This window comes from Helianthus annuus, chromosome 3, assembly GCF_002127325.2.
Source record: "Helianthus annuus cultivar XRQ/B chromosome 3, HanXRQr2.0-SUNRISE, whole genome shotgun sequence".
Taxonomy (NCBI): Eukaryota; Viridiplantae; Streptophyta; class Magnoliopsida; order Asterales; family Asteraceae; genus Helianthus; species Helianthus annuus.
The window spans coordinates 16,109,671-16,117,509 of record NC_035435.2 but is presented as its reverse complement, the minus strand read 5'-3'; the positions used below and the strand labels follow the sequence as shown (position 1 = coordinate 16,117,509).

Sequence of the window (7,839 nt, the reverse complement as noted above, 5' to 3'; positions counted from 1 at the left end):
AGAAATAATGAATCGTATAAAGATGAATGACAAGTTAAACAAAAATACCACAATAATAGATACAAAAGCAAACCGAAATTCCGAGTTGGAGATAATAACCTCTTGTGTAAACACATCTAATCTGACCCACTAACAAATGCTTTATTTATAATTCCATATGAAGGTAAATATTTATAATTAATGAAGATATTTTATTTTAAGCATGAGATGTCAAGGATTATATAAAATTTAATTAAAATGTTGACTCCATAATTAGATAAAATGGCCATACATCTATTTCATATTATAATAATCTATAAGTAATTAGGATACTCTATTTTAAGCATTAGATGTAAAAGATTATATAAAATTTTTTATGAAAATAGTGACTCGAAATTTGAATTTTGAAATATTTGTAATTAATGAGAATATTTTATTTTAAGAATCAGATGTAACCGATTATATAAATTTGAATGACAATATTCAATCCATAATTAGATAAATTGAACATAAATCTATTTCAATTTGATATGATTGATAATTGAGAATATTGATAAAGATAAATATAAATAATAAATAATAAAGAAGAATGAATAAAAAACGATCAACAGTGTGCTTGATTAAAGGAAACAAATAAGAAGATTAATAATTGATTTATTATTCGTAAACTTAAAGAAGGTCAATCATAGCAAAATTCAAAACAGATGAAGAAAATGAACGCCCATGCAGGTTCTTAAAGGTCAAACGGATCTGGAAACATGTCTTGTTCCAATAGTTGATCCTGTAAAAGATATGAGAAAGAATTTGACAATTAATATGAACGTTGTTAAAGAAATATTAATTTTGTAATCATTAAAATTATCAAACGACATTAACATGTTACCACTCTATTACTAACGCGATTCATATGCCTCTGTAAAAATTCAAAACTTGAAAGATCTTCATACCATTTTTTACATACACTTCTAAACCGACATAGTGATTTGTGAGGGAGCCTAACAAAAATTTCCATGATCACAACATCAAACGGAATTTTATCCATTATACGAAACACCTAGTAAAATGGAAACGTATAATAAAACATAAATGATATTAGTTTGTATTGATACATGAAAAAGAGATTGTGTATTACTTAAAACATAAATAATCTCATGCTATTGATATAACAACATCGATGTTGGGTAACAAAGTAAGATCACGTCAACGCATTAAAGTAATGAATTTCAATGTAGTAAAAATAAAAGTTTTAATGCTAATGTAATACAAAACCGACGTATAATAATTATAACTCTACGTACAAAAAAAATACAAATGCTAATTAATAATATCATCTCTTATTGATATAACAATAATAAACGAAAATCAAGATAAACCGCAACAAATATTGAGTAAAAAGCAACATCAAGTACTGACATAAATGTTCTGAATACGATTGAACGAAAAAAAAAACATTGAAAACTGTTTGAAGAAACTCAGATGACTATTAGATTCTGAGACTACTTTTCCAGCTTTGGATTCAAAAGACCCACCTTCACATTCAAACCTTCATTGTTCTCACAATCACCTTTAGGCGGTTTAGTAGAAGACTGAGAAGAACATAAATCCACATCATAAACGGCATCCAAATTACGCTTAAGTTCATTCTCCAGCATCTTCGACCCAACATTGTATTAAGATTCTGATAGTAGTTAAAATATAAATGAAAGCGTATTAAGATACTGATAGTAGTTAAAATATAAATGAAACCATAATCTAAAATGAACAACAAAATATAAATAAAAATTTAGTTGATACAATTAGAAAAATTAAAATAATAAATTTTGCTCACTTTTCCTTGAATGTCAGCATCTGATCAAAATTGTCGTTAATGAAAAGCCGTGTACCATCAAAATTTGTAGATACCCCCCATTTACCTGTTATTAAGTAACATAAATACACATCACATTTACTTGAGATCTTGAAGCTTAAGATTGAGGCGTTTTCAAATTAACATGAGATTGAACACTTACCTGCAAAACCCAACTTTGATCAAAACAAAACCTCAATTTCAAATAGAAAACTGTGACAATAAAAATAAGGATTTTTTAATAGTACTCAACAAATGATCGTTAAATAATTAATTAAAAGTGTAATACCATATAACAAAACAAATATTATATATATTTTGATAAAAAAATAAATTATCTACATCAAAATTATTTGTCATTCTATTGTAGTTTCCATTTTACTTAAATATGATTGTTAATTAATAAAGAAACAAATTTATCTAAAATAACTTTGATATGTTATTGCATTATAAATGGAAATATTACTTTACAAAAGTTTGGAAATTACGAATAGACAAAATCGACCAAATAATTTAACATAAATAAATTATCATTGTTTTGTTAATTATTATAAATATTTATAAGTTTCCTAAAATTAATAATAAGTTAATAAAAATATAAGATATACATCTAGAAATAAGTCAACATACAAATTCAAACATCAACTTATTTGGTAATTTGACTGTTATGTTTTATCGTGTGTAAGATATATTAAATTGTTGTATTTTTTAATAAAAATATATAAAACTAACATTCGTATTGAAAAAAATACATAAGTAACTATCATAATTCGAACAAAATATCGAATCAGAAATACTCACATCAGAAAAAACTATGGAGGACAGACTCGGTTCAGAAATAAATATCTATAACTACAAAGGAAGTAAGCAATTTTTTAAAAAAATATAACCGTAACATATTTATACAAACCATGTCTAATTAAAGAAACAGACTTATAATTCAAATTTCAAAAATTAACCTTAAAAACAGTAGTCTATTTATAGGAAAAAAATAAATTTTAAAAAGAAATTGAATGTTTCTTTAAAGCTAAATTGAACAAATGATAACTGAAAAATCAAAGAATATGAACTTCAAAACATTGATAATTTAATAAAAATAAAACAAACTATATATATAAAAAAAATATATGATAAACTAACAACTGATAGTAGTTAAAATATAAATGAAACCATAATCTAAATTGAACAACAAAATATAAATAAAAATTTAGTTGATACAATTAGAAAAATTAAAATAATAAATTTTGCTCACTTTTCCTTGAATGTCAGCATCTGATCAAAATTGTCGTTAATGAAAAGTCGTGTACCATCAAAATTTGTAGATATCCCCCATTTACCTGTTATTAAGTAACATAAATAAACATCACATTTACTCGAGATCTTGAAGCTTAAGATTGAGGCGTTTTCAAATTAACATGAGATTGAACACTTACCTGCATAACCCAACTTTGATCAAAACAAAACCTAAATTTCAAAATAGAAAACTGTGACAATAAAAATAAGGATTTTTTTTATTAGTACTCAATAAATGATCGTTAAATAATTAATTAAAAGTGTAATACCATATAATAAAAAAAATATTATATATATTTTGATAAAAAAATAAATTATCTACATCAAAATTATTTGTCATTCTATTGTAGTTTCCATTTTACTTAAATATGATTGTCAATTAATAAAGAAACAAATTTATCTAAAATAACTTTGATATGTTATTGCATTATAAATGGAAATATTACTTTACAAAACTTTGGAAATTACGAATAGACAAAATCGACCAAATAATTTAACATAAATAAATTATCATTGTTTTGTTAATTATTATAAATATTTATAAGTTTCCTAAAATTAATAATAAGTTAATAAAAATATAAGATATACATCTAGAAATAAGTCAACATACAAATTCAAACATCAACTTATTTGGTAATTTGACTGTTATGTTTTATCGTGTGTAAGATATATTAAATTGTTGTATTTTTTAATAAAAATATATAAAACTAACATTCGTATTGAAAAAAATACATAAGTAACTATCATAATTCGAACAAAATATCGAATCAGAAATACTCACATCAGAAAAAACTATGGAGGACAGACTCGGTTCAGAAATAAATATCTATAACTGCAAAGGAAGTAAGCAATTTTTTAAAAAAATATAACCGTAACATATTTATAGAAAAAATGTCTAATTAAAGAAATAGACTTATAATTCAAATTTCAAAAATTAACCTTAAAAACAGTAGTCTATTTATAGGAAAAAAATAAATTTTAAAAAGAAATTAAATGTTTCTTTAAAGCTAAATTGAACAAATGATAACTGAAAAATCAAAGAATATGAACTTCAAAACATTGATAATTTAATAAGAATAAAACACACTATATATATAAAAAAAATATGATAAACTAACCTCTGTTGCTTGACGAATGGTGGGATTCAGATTGTTATAACGGATGTAAGGAATCACATGAAAAAATACAACAACCAAAATCATTAACTGCGATAAATGTGGAATAGATGATTAAGAAAAACCCGGAAACTTGATTTTATACATAACAAAAATCAACAAAAAACATCTGATGTAGATTTTGGTTTAAGAAAAAAATAAACATGTTCAATCTCTTAGATTAAAGATGTATACTACATAAACAACAAAGTAAAACAACATACCTTCAAGATTTATGGTCGGATCTACAAAATCAGAAAAAAAAAGAAGTTAATAGAGTTAAAAAAAATTAAACATGTTCAATCGCTTAGATTAAAGATGAATACTACATAAACAACAGAGTAAAACAACATACCTTCAAGATATATAGGCGGATCTACAAAAATCAGGAAAAAAAAGTTAATAGAAGTAGAAAGAACAAAGATTCAACATACCTTTAAATACAAAGGAATAACATAAATTCAACATCAGATCTTCATTCGGAACATATAATAACGAAGATTTAAGTTCGATTTGGTGTACAGAATAACATAAAATCAACATCCGATCTTCATTCAGAACATATAATAACAAAGATTTAAGTTCGATTTGGTGTATTTACCTTTGATCTTGATTCAATGTTGAAAATCCGATGAGAAGATGACGATTCTAGAAGAAAGAGAAGAGAGAAAAGAGTAAAGTTGTGATAGGTATCTATGATTGTTATGACAATTCACATAGGTTTTATATGATCCGAATATATGCAGAAACAAAAGACCCGACCCAAAAATAAAACGGATCCCGCCTCTTTTCTATAGAAATCGTGAATGTAGAAACCAAAATGTGATTTCCCTCCTAAACTAAAATGCCACATCAGCCAAGATGGCCAAATACAAATGCCACCTAGCCCAAATCCATCTCATTTATATATATATATAGATAAACCAGGTTTAAAAATAAAAAAATATTATACCTTGGATATCCTTCATTAAATACTTTCACTAAGTGGTTAATGTTCGAAATATTTTGTGGAAAGTTTTGTGAGAGTTGATAAGAAAAGTGAATAACATTATAGAGAGGGTTTAGCAAATTGTAGATGTCAAACTATGTCGACTTTGAGGCAAACTAATTCTCTATGCTCATGGAATTTTTAAAGAATCTGGTTACCCAGGTGCCACACAAAAACAACCTTCTTTGGCGTCCACACACTCTAGTAACCTTTCCCCATCTCCACTTTGGCACCTTTCCTTTTAGTTACACATTCCACAAGTATAGCTTTGATGAAATTCTTTGCAATCTCACCAAATGGTAACTTCTAATTTCTACACAAAAGTAAATAGGCCCAAATTGATATGAAAAAGATTTTGGTAAAAATGATGCTTTTGTTGGATATCAAGCATTAAAATGAAAACAAAAACACTTAATCTAACTTGGTATGTAACTGTGAAGAGTAAATGAAAGACAAAGAAAAGAATGGGATGGAAATTAAAGGCCACACTTTTATCGAATAAATTAATGGCTATAAATAGCTTGCAAGTCAAAGAAAACCAACGAATATTAACAAACTACCACCATAAAATATGGAGTTAAACAAACGAGGACTTCCTGAAACGTGGACTTCCTGAAACGTGGACCACCATAAAATATGGAGTTAAACAAACCAACGAATCAAATCAACCAAACCTACTCAAACGTGGACTATCTGAAACGTACTTTTCCCACTAAGAGCATTCGGTATGGAGAGGCATGAAAAAAGAGGCGTTATGCGACATGTGGCAGCCACATCAGCACGCGTCCTAAAAGTTGCGTGGTGCAAAAAAGGGAGGAGTGAGACAGGGTGTGAAAGGGTGGCGTTATTTTACACACGGCACACACTTTTTATTACTTTATACTTAAAAATATATAAAATCCATTATATTTAAATAAAAAACATTAATATTAATTGCATCAGTAACGCCCCAAAACTCAAATTGTTAAATTCGCTGGTATGTGTCCATGTTTTATAGTATGAAATAAAATAACTAGGCCATTTTACCTTGTTAAATGTTTAGTAAAACCAGTCAGGAATGAAAGTTGTGTCATTTGTGACCAAGTAGCAAACAAGAGGGACTAAAGGTGAGGGTTTTTAGGTTGATGTTTTAATTAAATAGAAAGTGCAGGTGTTTAGTGTGTGTTTTGGTATGTGTGTATGTGTGTCGACATACATGAGAGAGAGGGGAAGAGAACTCTCAAATAACACTAACTACAAGAAATTGATGATGAAATTGGAAGCCAATCTCTTGCATGAATGAAGAAATAACATCATCTAGCCCTACCAATCACTTAGTAAGTCGTATGATTTAATTTGGTAAATTTTGTATGAAGTGGGTTATGATGAAGTCACGAGTTAGTATGAATTAAGCACGAATATGTGTAAGAATGACCAAATGGAACATAAATTATACAAGATGTTGATTTCATTTAATGTTTTGGGGTGCAACCCACTTATGGTAATGAGGATGAAGATATGGGTGAATCACCCATGTCCAATCCTTGTTCAAAATCTGATGTATTATGTAGTGTGCGAAGGATACGTGTTAGTTAGATTGTGTATGATATAGAAGTATTTAATTTTGGTTAGTATTGATGAATGGAAGCAATAGGTAGGAGATAAGCATGACATACTTGTACATTGTGCCTTAATTGTGGTACGCACACCAAGTGTTTGATGAAATGCCTAAGTGACAATTTTGAATGAAATTATGTGCAAGTGATGGGTGGATATGTGTAGAATGTAACAATGAGGAAATTAATGATAGGTTAGCATGAGATTTGTATTTTGGATGAAATACTTGTGGGTATCAGTTGGATGAAATGATTTCGGTAAAAGGTATGCTTTAGGAATTTGTGCTCCATACTTGAATGGTGTGGTGCACACCATATGTCGGGCTAGCTTCGTAATGGTAATTTAGAAATGGATGTGTGATGTGCGTTAGGTGTGATATATTTTCTATTATATTTTAAGCTCTTTTTAACACTTTAGTCAAGTTTTAAATTTATAAAACACGATATTTTACTAACACTAAACACACATATGGGCAAGTGCGCCCATCGTGAGCGTAGTATAGCATTGGTAAGATACCGAGGTCGTCCAAGGACACAAGAGCTTTTAGTACCGGTTTATCCTCAACTTCTAATCAAATCAAAAGTTTTAGAAAAGGTTTTAAACATGAAAATAAAAAATTGCTGAAAAATAAAAATAAAATAAAACAGATAGACAAGATGAATCACTTGGATCCGACTCGCCTTTAATGTAACCTTTGATGATTTCCGCACTTTTACACTTTTTAAGAGATTATCTTAGTTATAGTAGTAGGCTCCTCTTTTGAAGGTGACGTTACCCTCAACCCAGTGGTTCGAGTCAGCAAGGATACAATCCCAAAGGGTCGGATTATTGAAAGATAATTAATTAAGTTATTAATACGTAATGTGGTAGGCCCCTCTTTTGAAGGCAACGTTACCCTCGGCTAAGTGGTTTGAGTCAGCAGGGATACAATCCCAAGTAGCCGGGTTAATGTATTAATAGTAGTTTACATATGAGGGGATCAA

The 7,839-nt window shown here is 28.1% G+C and overlaps 1 long non-coding RNA gene across 2 annotated transcripts; it reads right to left on the bottom strand.

The window, feature by feature from the left end:
• Positions 1-1,294: 1,294 nt before the first annotated feature.
• LOC110928696 lies at positions 1,295-5,669 on the bottom strand. 2 transcript variants are annotated; one of them, XR_002586569.2, is made up of 10 exons: positions 5,225-5,648; positions 4,874-4,920; positions 4,628-4,648; positions 4,497-4,517; positions 4,237-4,323; positions 3,900-3,950; positions 3,078-3,162; positions 1,989-2,038; positions 1,808-1,892; positions 1,295-1,657 (listed from the first exon to the last, which is right to left on the bottom strand). It is a non-coding gene; the product is annotated as an uncharacterized LOC110928696 (long non-coding RNA). The 2 variants fall into 2 exon arrangements; XR_004888319.1 differs by having other exon boundaries at positions 3,078-3,950; positions 4,237-4,517; positions 5,225-5,669.
• Between the last annotated feature and the right edge of the window lie 2,170 nt (positions 5,670-7,839).